Source organism: Aedes aegypti, chromosome 1 (assembly GCF_002204515.2).
Source record: "Aedes aegypti strain LVP_AGWG chromosome 1, AaegL5.0 Primary Assembly, whole genome shotgun sequence".
NCBI lineage: Eukaryota > Metazoa > Arthropoda > Insecta > Diptera > Culicidae > Aedes > Aedes aegypti.
Window position 1 is genome coordinate 28,542,625 of NC_035107.1, and position 15,526 is coordinate 28,558,150.

A 15,526-nucleotide genomic window follows, 5' to 3' on the forward strand; every position below is an offset into this window, starting at 1 on the left:
TTGAATCAATTGAGGATAACAAAGATCTTAAGCAAATAGTAAATCTCTTAGGCTTTAAATATTTTTTGGAAAATATTTTGAAATTATGAGAAAATTTGTGGACAAACGTTAAACTAACTGAGCAACACAGAGATCTGTGAGAGTATTTCTAAAATTATTTTTGAATACATTGGATTTCTGAAAGAATATCTGAACGAATTACGAATTTTCAAGAAATATCATGAATTTCTAGAATATTGCTTAAATAATTGAGGATCAGAGAACTATAAGAATATGTTGGTATTTTCAAGATTGTTTTTTCATTCGAGAGAATGCGTAAACAAAATTAGTTTTAAGAAGGATAACGAGAAACTTCCAAGATATATCAAAACAAATTGGGGCAATATAAAATATGTTTTACCCAATTGAGGATCACAGTGATCTCTGAGGGTATATATGATTTTTAGAAAAATACTTTGAAATTATGAGGAAATGTATGGACAAATTGGGAATGTGGAAGGATGTCCAGAAATTTCTTGAATTTATTTCAAAAGCATTGAGGATCACATAGACCTCTGGGAGTATTTATGAATTGTTGGTAGTTTCTTTGTTTTACTGATGGAATATCTGGACAATTTGGGAAAGTTGCGAATAACTAGATGGTCAAAGAGACTCTGACAGAATTTCTAAATTGTTGGTAAACACGTTGGAGGAATATAGAGGAAATGTTTGAACAAATTAGGACTGTTGAAGGAATACTTAAAATATATCTGAACTAATTAAGATTTAAAGAGACTTCTTAAATTATTTCTGATTTATTGATGAATAGCTGGAAATTCTGAAAAAATGTCGGCACATGTTTGCAATGATGATGAATGTTGATATATTCTTAGTTTATTTTTAAAATTATTGAGAATCAAAGAGAACTTATCTGTAAGTTCCAAAAATTCCATCCATCTATCTGAAAATTCCAAATTATTCTTATAGCTCTCTGTGATCCTCAATTAGTTAAGCAGTATTCTAGGAATCCATTATAATCCTTAAAAATTTCAAATTTGTCCAGACATTCGCTCAGATTTCCAAAGTATTCAAAAACAATTTAGAAACACTCTCACAGATCCCTGTGTTGCAAAATAAGTTTAACATTTGTCCACAAATTCTCTCATAATCTCAAAATATTTGACAAAAATTATTTATAGCTTCAGAGATTTCTATTGTCCTCAATTAGTTCAGAAATATTTCAAGAATTTCCAGGAGAAATCAACATTTTCAAATTATTCACACATTGTTTCAAAATTCCAAACTATATATCAACAACTCAGAAGTAATTTTGTTGCTCTCTGTAAGCCTAAAATAAATCAGATAACTTCTAAATTTTTTTGGTTATCTTTCCACACTTAAAATTTATTCAGATATTTTCTCTAAATTTCAAAGTTTTCATCAACAACTAAGAAATATTCTCAGAGATCTGTGTAATCCTTATTTGTTCAGATATATCCTAGAAATATCTAGTTATCCTTCGACATTCAAATCATTTTCAAGCATTCTCTCAGAATTCGGAAACATTCGCAAACAATTCAGATATAATTCTAGCGAATTCAAAGGTTATCTTGAAGAACTCTGTAATCCGCAATGATTTCAGAAACAAATTAGTAATCTCGTTATTCGTTTATTTTCTAAATTTGTCAAGACATTTTCTGAGAATTTTTATATATTCACCAATAATTCATAAGTAATATTTTAGTTCTCTGTACTCCTCAAATAGTTCAGAAGTATTCTAGAAATTTCTGGTTATCCTTCAACACTCCAAATTTATTCAGGCATTCTCTCAGAATTCCAAAGTATTCAACATTAATTCATAAATACTCAAAGATCTCTGATCAATTAGCCCCGATTTTTTTTTTTTTGAATTTTTCGTTATTTTCCAAATTTATCCCGACGTTTTCTTAGATTATCAAAATATTTTATAATAATCTAAAATATTTAATAGCGAGAACGCTATCATCTGCTTTCCCAATTTGTACAAAATTCCTTCCAGAGTTTCTTAGTTATTCAACAACAATTAAGAAATAATCAAAGAGTTCTTTAAGATCATCAATAAGTTCAGAAATATACTGTAAATTTTTCAGCAACATTCCATAAGTGTCCAAACATTCTTGCATAATTTTAATTTTTTTGCTAACAAATCAGAAAATAACTCGGAAATTTCTGTAGTCCTAATTAAGCTTAGAAATATTTTAGGTAACTCTCTACTAAGTTCAGAATTAACATACAAATCTCTAGTTATCCGTCCAGGCTTTCTTCAAGAATTACAAAATATTCACAAATAACTCAGAAAAAAGCATGTAGTACTCTACAATCCTCAAATGGTTCAGAAATATTCTAGGAATTTCTGATTACTCTTAAACATTTCAATTTTTTCCCGTTGAACTCTCAGAATTCAATGTATTCAACAACAATTCTAAAACAAACCGTCATCATGCCACATTTGTCTAAGCATTTTTCAATATTTTCAAAATATTTACCAACAATTCAGAAATAATACTTTAATTCTGTGCGATCCGCAATTAGTTAAGGATTATTCTAGGAATTTCTCGTTATCATCAGCATTCCCAATTTGTACAAAACTTCTTCCAGAGTTCCAAAATATTGATCAACAATTCAGAAATAATCAAAGAATTTTTTGTGATCCTCACTAAATTCAAGAATATACTACAATTTTCTCGTTATTTTCAACATTCCCTAACAGCAACACTCCATATTTGCCCATACATTCTTTCAGAATTTCAAAGTATTCACTAGTTCTTTTAGGGATCTCAGTTGTACGCAATTTGTTTGAATATATTCTAGGAATTTCTTGGTATCATCAACATTCTCAATTTATCTAAACATTTTAACATAATCCAAAAATATTAAACTACAATTCATATATACCCTCAGGGTTCTCTATACTCTTCAATAGGATCTGAAATTTTCCTTCAACATTTCCATATTTTCCAGATATTCTCTCAGATTTTCAAATTACCAACAATTTAGAAATATCCTTGAACATTTCTGCAATCCTTAATAAGTTCATAAATATTCTTGGAAAGTCTCGTTATGTTCAACATTTCAAATAAGTTCAGACATTCAGAACTCCAAGAGAACTTGAAGTTCTCTGTAATCTTTCTTGTGTTTAGAAACAACTTAGGAATCATATTATCCGTAAATATTCCAAATTTGTCCATGCTGCATTCTCCAAGCATTCCAATATATTCGCCAATAATGCAGAAGTAATCTTATACTTCTGTATAGTCTTCCAATTATTTAGAAATATGCTGAAAATTTATGATCATCCTTCAACACTTCAAATTATTCTGACATTCTCCCAGAATTCTAAAGTAATCAACAAAGATTCAGAAATATTGTCATAGATTTCTGCTCAATCAGCTCAGATTTCTTGGGAAATTCTAGTTATCTTTCAATATACCTATTTTTTTCAGACGTTCTCTCTGATTCTCAAAGTATCCAACAACAATTTAATAATAATTTTAAAATTCTCTAAAATCTTCGATCAGTTTAGTAATTTTCTAAAAATTTCTCGTTATCATCTGCATTCCCAGTTTGTCCGAAAAATGCCTAAGTTATTAAACAACAATTCAATAATAATCAAAGTGTTCTTTGTAATCCTCAATAGGTTCAGAAATATATCGGAGATTTTTAACTACCATTAAAGCAATACCAACAATTCAGAAATTCTCTCAGAGAGTTATGTGATACTGAATAAGCTAAGAAGTATTCTTTGTATTTCTGATAATGCTTATATATTCCAAATTTTTTCAGATATTCTCCTAGGATTCCAAATTATTCATCAACAATTCAGAAATACTTTAATTTATTTCTGTGATAATCAAAGTATTCAACAACAATTTAAAAATAATTCAGCATTATCTGAAATCCTCTATAAATTTACAAATAGTCTAAGATCATTAACATTTCCAAATTGTCCAATATCTCATTCAGAGTTCCTAAGGAATTGACCAGCAATTCAGAAACAGTCTAAGAGTTCTTTATGATCTTGAATAAGTTCAGCAAGATACTAGAAATTTCTCGTCATCATAAGCATTTCCTATGTTCCCAGACATGTTTTCAGGATTTTAATGTATTCAAAAACAATTCCAAAATTCGCTTAGAGGTTTCTGTGGTCCTCAATTAGTTCAGATATATTCTAAGTATTTATGGTAATTCCTTAACGTCCCCAAGTTTATTCAGATATTCTCTTAGGATTTTCAAAGCATTTATCAACTCAGAAATACGTTATGAGGTTTTTCTGCGTTTTAATTAATTAAAAAATATTTTAGGGTTTTTTCGTTATACTTCAATATGACTAATTTTTTCAGATATCCTCTCAGAATTCCAAGGTATTCATCGACAATTGAAAAATCATCTTGCAAATTCAAAAACAATCTTAGCAATCTTTGTTATTTTCAATGAGTTTAGAATCTACATGAGAATCCCTCGTTATCTTTCCATTTAACATTTTTTACCAGACGTTCTCTCAGATTCTCAATCCAACAACAATTTGATAATAATCCAGGAATCCTCTGAAATCCTTGGTGAGTTCAGATATGTTCTAGGAATTGCTTGTTATCATCAGTATTGCTAATTTGTTTTTCTCCCAGGATTCCAAAATATGGAACAACAATTCAGAAATAATCCAAGAGTTCTTTGTGATGCTTAATACATTCAGAAATATACTACAAAGTTTTCGTTATCCTCAACATTCCCTAAGTGCCCAGACATTATTTCAGAATTCCATAAAAATTATTCATGAACAATTTAGATATTCTCTTAGAGATCACTGTGTAACATAATTAGTTTGAATATATTCTACGAATTTCTCGTTATCATCAATATTCTACATTTGTCTGGACATTTTCACATAAAACCAAAGTCTTCAACTACAATTCAAATATACACTCAGGGTTCTCTAAAATCCTCAATAGGAACAAAAATGTTCAAAACAATTTCCTCTCAGCATTCCCATTTTGTACGGATATTCTCTCAGATTACCAAAGTTTGTGAACACAATTCAGAAATATGCTTTAACATTTCTGCAATCTTTGAATACTTGGTTAAGAAATATTCTTAGAATATCTCGTTATGTACAACTTTTCAAATAAGTTCAGACTTTCTCTTAGAATTCCAAAGTATATATCAACATTTAAACAATCATCTTAAATATTCAAAAATATCCCTGGAATTCTTTGTTTTTATATTTTGTTCTGAAATAACCTAAGAATCTGACATTTTAAATTTGTCTGAATTTCAAAGTATTAACCAACAATTCATAAATACTCAAAGATCTATGTGGTTCTCAATAAGCTTAAACATATTTGCAGATATTCTTCTATAATTTTAAGGTAATGTTGGTGAATACATTTCAGAATTACACATCCTTGATAATTTCAGAACTATTCTATGAATTTCTGGTTATGTTTCGACATTCTCAATTTTTCAGACGTTCTCTCAATCCGCCAAAGTATTTACGAACAATCCATATCAATATTGCATGTTTAAACATAATTTTAAAGTTTCCTGTAATCCTCAACTAGCTAAGAAATATCCTAGGAATCTCTTGAATCCGCGATAGTTCAAAATTTGTACAGGCATTCTTCATGAATTCCAAAATATTCACTTAAAATTCAGAAATAATCATTCATAAATAATTATTTTCTGTGATTTTCATTTAGTTCATAAATATTCTAGGTAATTCTTGTTATTTTTCAACATTTACGACTAGCCCAAAGCGAGAGTCACATATTATTTTTCAACAATTTAGAAAAAAATATTCAGAAATATTTTGAGAAGTTCTCGTTATTCTTATCAGAGTTTTTACCAACTTTTCATAAAAGATCTTAGATGTCTAAGTTAACCTTCAGGTTACCCTTCAACATTTCCAATTAGTCCAGACATTCTCTCGTAATTTCAATGTATTTTCCAAAAATTCAGAAATACTCTTAGGGATCTCGGTGTTCTTTATCGTTCTCTGAGATCGTCAAGAAGCAATTTTTCGTTATCATCAATAATCCCGATTTGCCTGGGCATTCTTTGGGAATTTCATAGTATTACAAACAATTCAGAAATTCTCCTATAGATGTCTATGTTGCTCAATAAGTTGAGAAATATTACAGGTATTTCTGGTTATCTTTGAAAAATCCTAATTCGTTGAAACACTCTCCCCGGATTTCGAAAGTAAATTTTTGATCTCAAAAATAAACTTGCAAATTCAATACTGATCTTAGAGTATTCTGTACTCCTCAATTTGTTGAGAAACAACCTAGGATTCTCTCGTTAATTGTTAACATTCCAAAGTTGCCCAAACATTCTCTCAGAATAACAAAATATTCAACAACAATTCTGAAATAATTTACCAATTCTCCGTGATTCTCAATTAGTTAAGAAATTTTAAAGAAATTTCTCGTTGCTATCAACACTTCCTAATTACTCAGACAATCTATAATAATTTTAAATTATTCGCCATCTATTCAGAAATAAAAAAAAAATAATAATTAACTAATTATCTTTAGAAAAAAAAAAACTTTCGGCCGCTGTTTATCCGTCTTTATATACATAATTCTTGGCGATCCTCAGGATTTCTTGTCATTATCCGCATTCCCAATTTGTGCAGAAATTATCATTGAATGCAAAAGTATTTACCAACGATTCCGAAATATTCGAAGAGTTTAATGTGATCTTCATTTGGTTACGAACTAATCTTTCAATTTCTGGTTATTCTTTAACATCCCCAATTCATTCTGAGATTCTCTCAGTATTCCAGAGTATTCATCAACAAATATGAAACATTAAAAAATATCAAAAATGACCTAAAAGTTCTCTGTAATCCTCAATTAGAAATAACCTAAGAATCCATAGTTATGCGTCATCATTCCAAATTAGTCCAGACATTTTTTCAGAATTCCAAACTATTCACCAATGAATCAAAAGTAAGTATTAAGAAACAACTTAGAAATATATTGTCATTTATATTGAGGTGTTCGGTAACCAAATCCCACTCGCTCTACGCGCGTGTGTGTAAATGAATTTGATAAATATGGGTTGTGAGAAGCGTAGGGCAAATTTGATCTCAACATCGATGTTACTGAATCGATTCAAATTCAACATGTCGAACCAATTGACCGATGTTTGCTCCTAAAATACGACCAAATGCAATTACGCACGATTTCTTAATTCTTTCCATTGAATAACGATTGAAATAAAAAATTATATATGAAACACTTACAGGCTAATTCAAAACTAGGTTTATGATTTATCAAGTCATTAAAAAATACTTATCAATTTCTTCCACTTGAATCGAAACAAAAAAACAAATGAAAAAAATCGATTCAATAGATTTGGAAAATGGATTTTCGGAACATCTATTCAAAAACTCCAAAATTATAAAACTTCAATATAATCTAACAGTGCTCTGTAAAGTTCAGAGCTTTTCTTCCCTTTATTATTATCCTCCAACATTCAAATATGTCCACAAATTCTCTCAGATTTCCTAAGCATTTGCCAATATTTCAGAAATACTCAACGAAATCTGCTTTGAAAAATCAGAGCAGATTGAGGTTCAGAAATATCACATATTTCCAATATGTCCAGGCAATCTCCAACAATGCAAAAAAATCTGAGAGTTGCCTTTGATTCTCAATTGATTCATTTTATGCTTCAACAATCTGATACTGATGGAGAATGAATGGACTTCCCCGCTATGTGGATTCTTTTGATGGCAAAACGAAGTATTTTGTGGAGGTGCTGAAAATTGAACCCATGATCACTAAAATTTTATGCAATAGATATAAAAAAAATGTTGCTCACATTTTGTTTGCCCACAAATTGTAATTGTATTTTTTTCAATTTTTATCAAACGTTTTGTAATACTTCTTACAATTTATTCGATACTATTGAAATGGAAAACTAGCCTATATGATTTCAAAACCATGTAGATCGAATTTTCGATTCACAAAATATAGTTCATATCTATGCTATATAGTTCGTCGGAGATAACAATTCTCAAAAACGCATATCTATGACTATAGAGAAATTGACTGAAAATTATGATATTTTGCCCCACTGTGACAGGCTACCAAGGTCGTTCAGCCTAAAGTAAGTTATTTCAGTTCCTTGAGTAATTGTTTTGTTAATGTCCACCCGATTATGGCATTCTTACATTTTCCGTTGTTTGAATTACACGCGATTACAATACTCCGCATAGCGGTACTTGGATGAGCTCACTACTACCAAGAAAATTTGAATTTGAAAGCTGGCTATGTTAATCCCAACGGAAAAGCCTCCAGTTTCGCCTTAAGTTTCATGTCTGGGCAAAATTTAAAAAAAATCGTAGGGCCCGTTTTGAAGTTACGCTTTTTGATTGTATAACTCTACTATAATTCAAAGGAAATCTGAGATTTTTAAACGGATTTTCATTGGCCCTGATTATCATAAGAAAAATATTAACAAAATTTGGTGCAAAGTTGGTTTCTTTAGTTATTTGTAACCTCTTAGTGGAGTTTTGAACAAGAAAATAAACAAAATATAGAATTACGCCCATTTTGAGGTGTAAGTATTGAAAACACTAATTTTAGATAAATAATTAGGCACTCTAATACCGTTGAGCATGTTCAAATGTTTTCAATGATACATTGCCATAAAAGTCTTCCACTATTAACTGATTCTTCATGGCTCATAGGCTCAAGTGCTTTAAGGCATTACGGAGCTAATTTCATCATGTAACCAAATAAGTTATTGTAGCACAATATTCTGGCTAGGTTGGTAAACCAATGTACTCATGATTCAGATTATTGTACATGCTGTCGATTGCCATCTGTTGTATGTTGAAGCGAAGTATACGTCAAGCAGTACTTTACGATTTGAGTGTTCGGTTATGAGTAGCATTCACACAGTTGAAAACCGGAATTTTAGACACGCGAAAAACGGATTTTCTGCAAATCTATGCGTCGTAGCTACGTCGGGCATGATGCGCTGGGTAGTAGACTGGCCCTTAAACAAAAAAGTTTTAAAATTCAACGGGGCACCCCCTAGATATGTGCCTTAGGGTAAGAAAAAAGGTCTCTCAAAATTTCAACTCATTTGGTTGCTCCCCCAGCTGGCGCATTCAATTCAAAGTTTGTATGGAATATTCGTCTCAAATATATTGAAAATTGACCCTATGTCACTGTTTCGTCTCGTACACTAGTTAATCGCTTTCAATTGAGCCCAGAATGACAAATTCACTAGTTGATACGCTAATGAACATAGTTGCCGAAGGTTGTATCTGGATTTAAGCTCATTTTCATTAAGCTTTCAGTTGTTGAAAGTTAGGCTTGGATCAGCACTCCCGTACAATCACACAGATGATGTGCTGTTTCCTATATGTTGGAGCTGAAAATCCCATATTAACTTCAATTCAATTGCGCCAGCTCATGGAACGACCAAATGAGCTGAAACTTTCAGGAAGTCTTCCTCTAACCCTAAAAAATAATCCTGGCGAGTGTCCCGTGGAATTATACAACTTTATTTTTCTCCCATACTAAGGTAGGCCAGTCTACTGGGTAGTCCACCAGATCCGCTGTCCAGCATGCCTTATTAATCTATTTGAAATTAGTGTTTTCAATGCTTACACTTCAAAAAGGGCGTAACTCCAAATTTCGTGTATTTTTTCATTCTAATCTCCACCAAGAGGTTGAAAATAGTTAAATAAACCAACTTTGAACTAAATTTTAATGGTATATTCTGATAATCACGGCCAATAAAAATCCGTTTAAAGATCTCAGATTTCCTTTGAATTAGTAGACTTATACAATCAAAAAGGCGTAACTTCAAAACAGGCCCTAAGATTTTTTTTAAAAGTTTGTCCAGACATGCAGCTTAGCTATAGAAAATGACTGGTGTGCTCAGATTTGATGGAGATTTTTTTTCTGATAATAACGGTCAGGGGAGCACCGTGACATTGCATTGTGAATCCAGGCACAAAATATACAAATATTTAGCCAAAAGCAAGTGTCCGGAATTTGAAGCAACCTAATAATAGTGTCTGGATTGCGAAGCAAGACACATCTCTATTTTTCACATATTTAAACGTTTTTCATCTAATAAATCACTATTTATATTGCATCATGCTAAATAATAAACATTTTACTTCATAATAAATTAAAATAACTTATGAAAATAGTTATAATAAATCATAAAAATTGTGTTTGAAGTTCATCCGGTGCTTAAGTGTCCGGATTTCGAGTCAAAACGGTTACGAGACCGTATGTAGCGTTTTCATAAGATTCATGAAGTAATTTCGTTGTATCCTATAGAACATAATCTCCAGGGATTGCGAGATGAACTTTTGAAGGACACTGTTGCTTTGTAAGAACTTATATGACTTAATCGATTTCTAACCATCGATCCTCTCTTTCACTAATATCTTCGTCAAAATAAATACATCTGCAATCTTTATAGATTACGATGCAAGATCTAAAGATCTTTTAATGTAAAACACTAAAAAAGTGTTTCAAAAAGTGAATCTGTTTTCAATGATAATGCGAAGAGAGCAACGACGAAAGAAAAATTGATCTTTTTAAGAAAGCTCTGAAAAAATCAATGTCGAAAAATTTGCCTCCTCTCGTTTTCTAGAAAACAAATAGGAAAAAAATCCTGTGAAAATATTCAGAGGAATTGTTAAGGACTCTCTGAAGAAAACCGAAATACATCTTGAAAAAATAATTAAAAAGTAATAATTCAATTATTGAAGAAACTCTTGGAGAAATGCCTGGATATATCATATTAATTGCATAATATCGTACGTGCATAATCTTTAGATTTTATCTTATTTTCCATGCAGCTGCATATCGTCCTCTCATTTCGCTTTCCCGTCAGAACAAACCACGGTAGGGGGTGGATGGTGCAAGCAGAAAACTCATTCGCCTTCACTCACTCACTCACCCGCCTCGGCATGATTCGCACGGAGCGGAAAAACCGACGCCGATGCACTCGCTCTAGAACTGCATTCGGTGAGAAACCGAGTGACTGACCACCATGCTTGTTTCACGCTTGTTCGATTCCACGCAGAGATGGATTCGGTCGGATCCGTTTTGACGGGATTTTGATACAAAATTCCTCCAAAAATGCCATATTATGATGTTCAACGAAAATCAAAAATAGTGTTTTTCCATGTTCCAGTTGATTTATTGCCGGAAAAGTAACAAATCAACGAAAGAGTTTAACCGGGAAGAGAAGCGCAAATTTGTGTGAGCGTTGCCAACCGTGCACGGTAGGCGAGCGCGCGCGAGAGAGAATCCGATCGTCCACGCCGCTCGCCCACTTCGTCCATGTGGTGTTCTCGGCGTCGTCGACGACGTCGCTCGGTCGAGACGAAGCGGGAGACTCCCTACATATACTGAAAAGAGTTCTCGCGTAACATTACTAAAGGACCTATCTAACATTGAGAGGCTCTCTTTGTTTACTTTCTCTTTCATTAATAACTGAGTCACATTAATCTCTTCTGTTGCGTTTTTTGTATGAAACGCTAGTCAAGGAAATTGGCTTTCGATCTATAGTGAAAAACTTTCCAAAATCTTTAGTGTTCCACTGTTATAATCGAAAGAGAACGAGAGAGGAGAGAATCTCTCATTTGTACATAGGTCCTTTAGTAATGTTACGCGAGAGTTATTACCGACGACCGATCTCGCTTTGGGGGCTATATTGCGCTATCCGCCAGTTTCCGATATAGAGCTCTTGCACTGTGCTCTGTGCGACTCGGGTCGTGTGTTGTTTTGTAATAATTTAAATTTCGCTTGCCATTCTAGATCTGCCATTTGTCGGGAATCGCCGCGCGGTACGACGCGCGTGTCTTTCATCTCTCACGCTGTTTGAAGCTTTGGGGGTTTGGCGATTTATCGAGCATTTGCGAGCGGTCAATAAGTGTGCGTTTCTTTCGGGAAGCTTGAAGACACCAGAGTGTCCACGTGCGAAGTTTGGAGCGTGGGTTTTGCGGTCGTTGGTTGAGTCGCACGCGGAAGTGTTTGCACGTCGTCCAATCGAAAGCGCGCGCGAAGTGCGAGTGTCATTGCCTACTGAGTGTGGCGACGGCCGGCGGCGACGCTGCGGTTATGTCATAAAGAAGGGCGACGGAGCGACGGCTACTTTGATCGGAACAACAGGTTGAATCGTGCGGTTCGTCCGAAATTTGTGACCTGGCTCTTGCGATACTAGGCATTACGGAGCCGAAACCATAGTTTGTGACTTGCGGGGCAATTGGTGATGAAAACTTGACTTCTAAACGAGTGTTCTCAACAGTATAGATTACAAATAGTGAAGTGTCGTAGAAACCCAGTCGGAAAACCTCGCTCCCGGTCTGTGGCTATAAAATACGAGAAAAAAGGAAAACATTCAGAAGGAAGTGAAAATAGATTTTCCCATGTGTGTGGTTGGCAGCCGGTCGGTTCGTCGGTTAGTTCGGAGGTCGGTCTCGGATTCGGTTCGCGTTCGCTGAGAAATACTGTTTGTTTTGTCCGGTGCGTGGTTCGGAAAGCCTAGCCAAGTCTACCGCCGGTTCAAGTTTGGGGGTTTTGTGTGTTTTTATTTTCTTCTCGGCTTCGGATGCTCGTTTGCGTGCCGTCGGGAGCCGCGTGGTTTCGTTCCGTTTCGTCCCGTCGGGGGTAAGGGTATTGTTTGAGTTTCAATTTAAATCCAAAACACGATAAGCGCGCGCGTTCGGCCATGGATAATCCCCGGTGAAGTTGACCACTGAAACAGAGTGAAGAAGTGCTAAGGCGGCAACACAGGAGGTAACACCTCTGAATCAACAACAATTACACCTTTCGGGCTTTGATGGGCTTCAGCGCCGCGGCCACAATCCGAAACTAATGTGTGGATGATTTCTAGCGCCGAAGAGAGGTGGTTATCTTAAAAGAAAAGTGTTTTGCGTTTGAAAATAGATGCAAGAGGCGTGCCCTATCTCGACCTGCATCTTCGCATTCAACGGGAAGAGGTGTAAAACGATAAGCCTTAATTGAAATTGTTTGTTGCCTGAAATCGCGGCCTCCGATAAAAGGCTCCGCAGAAAGAAATCGAAGCAAAGCTAAAGGTGTTTGTGTCCGTCCGGCGTGTGAAGAAAGTGCGAATCTGGTAGTAATCAAGGAGAAGTGCGCGAATCGGTCGGATTGATCTCTCGACCGGAAGTGCGCCCCTGAAAGCCGTCAAAATTGAAAAAGGAAACTATCCCTTTTTGAACCCCCTCGCGTATCCCTCGTCTGGCCCTGGTGGCAGCGGCAGCGTCGGTCAGAGTGGTGGAGGCATCGGCGGCGGCAGTGGACCATCCGTGTCGGCAGTGGCCGCAGCAGTAGCGGCTGCAGCAGCGTCCACCAGTGGTAGCCTCGGTAGCGGCGCCGGCACCAATCCGGTCGCGGTGCATCATCATCACGCGGCAGCGGCAGCGGCGGCGGCAGCTGCAGCACACCATCCGCACTTCCCATCGCTGGCGGCGGCGGCGGCCGCGGTCAACACCGTCGGCGGCAGCACCAGCGATCACCACCATCATCACCCCCATCATCATCCGCATCATCACCCCCACGCCACCGGAATACCAATCAGGATGGACTGCGACTACTCGAAGCTGTTCTATGCGAAACGTAAGTCACCGCGCGCGGTTGAGGTTTCTTTTATTTCGGAAATGACCATTCCCGGTTTTTTTTCGTTTGTGTGTTTGTGGTTCCTCTAGTAAGTAAGTAGGTACCATAGTCAATGAACTTTGGAGGATGTGTGGTTGTTGATATGCAAATGGGCAGTCTGTTTGGGGTTCGCTTGGAATGTTAATGTTAGTTAGTTCAGCTGAAATTTTGAGAGGTCGTGTTCTAATGCTTGCCGGAGATTTACGGGGCTTTGCCGACGGATTGTTTTTAATGGATAGAAGCAACGTAAGATACGTCGTAAATCGCAATCTCTTATGTATCAGAGCAGTTTTTATGGCATGCTGACAAACGTCTAATGTTTCATTCTATTAAAATTGACTCAAAGTAAGTCAATTTGGAACAGTCCCATTTGCTGTTCAGGGAATTTCTCAATTCAATATCCTGATAGCCCTACTTATTTTTCTCTTCTATAAATTCTTCTACGATTAATTTGGTCTTAACGGATTCTAGTCAGCTTTGTAATTACTCACGATTACTTTGATCCTGATCATGTTTAAAATTTCCCATGAAGCGATCCTCAATGCTATCGGCTCTTCTTGCCATTATTTTACAGTTGACTAGAATACATGTAAAATATAGATCAATAGTAATCTTGACGTCAACATTTGTTTGCAAACGAAGTTTGATATTGACCCAGTTTGAGCAAGCAAGCATTAAATAATTGTTATTTTCCTAGAAATTGTTCAGTCAGAGTGGACCAAGTACACGTAGTCCATCAAAAAATCGTTCTATCAGAGGTTTTGACTATGATTTTTCATCATTATCCCTTCACATTATATTGTTTGGAAGTAACACAAAGATGTGTAGAAATATTGAACCAAAATTTAAACGAGTTCAAAAATTACAGAGCGTTAGACTTTAAACACATTTTTCTCAAAATATGGTCCACTCTGACTTAACGCCGACCAATTGAAAATCGAGGCTGTGCATTTCTGCATTTTTGGAAAAGGGATCAACTAGGACCAATGATTAACTTCAGGCTGCAATGTTTCTTTCTTGTATGCACACTGTCAAGTCCGGAAACGAAGAGGAACTGTTTCTATGATGCTATGTTGACCGCAGCCTACTTATGTGATATTTGAATATCTGTTGGTCAAGATTACCATGTGCGTTGACTACGTTCGGAGCGTGCGGTCAATAAAGCAGATGCTTTCATATTCGGCGAGCTTCTTCTTCTTCTTTCTGGCATTACGTCCCCACTGGGACAGAGCCTGCTTCTCAGCTTAGTGTTCTTATGGGTACTTTCACAGTTATTAACTGAGAGCTTACTGTGCCAATGACCATTTTTGCGTGTGGCAGGTACGAAGATACTCTATGCCCTGGGAAGTCGAGAAAATTTCCAACCCGACCGGTGGGATTCGAACCCACGACCCTCAGCTTGGTTTTGCTGAATAGCTGCGCGTTTACCGCTACGGCTATCTGGGCCCCTACACACAGTTAATCAATGCTGCACAGAAACTGTTATTAAAGACGATGATCCTAAAATCCTAATTCGTCTTAAAAACATGAGTAACAGGGAATTTCAACTTACTTGCGATCCTGCTGTGCAACAATCTTGAAAAAAAAAATCAAATGCTTGGAAATAATGCATTTTTTTGAAAAAACTCTAGAGCCATACCGGCATTGAAACTAAATGTTGTATAATTGCGAAAACGCTCAAAAACTTGCTATGCTCTTTGGAAGCGCGTACAATTTCAATTTGAGACCTACTAGTCCAAATGAAAATTAATGTACTCAAGACTCCAAAAGCGAATGTTTTTGACAATTATATGGAGACTGTTGAGTGAGAAGTGCGAACTATTATTCAAAAATATGAAAGACCT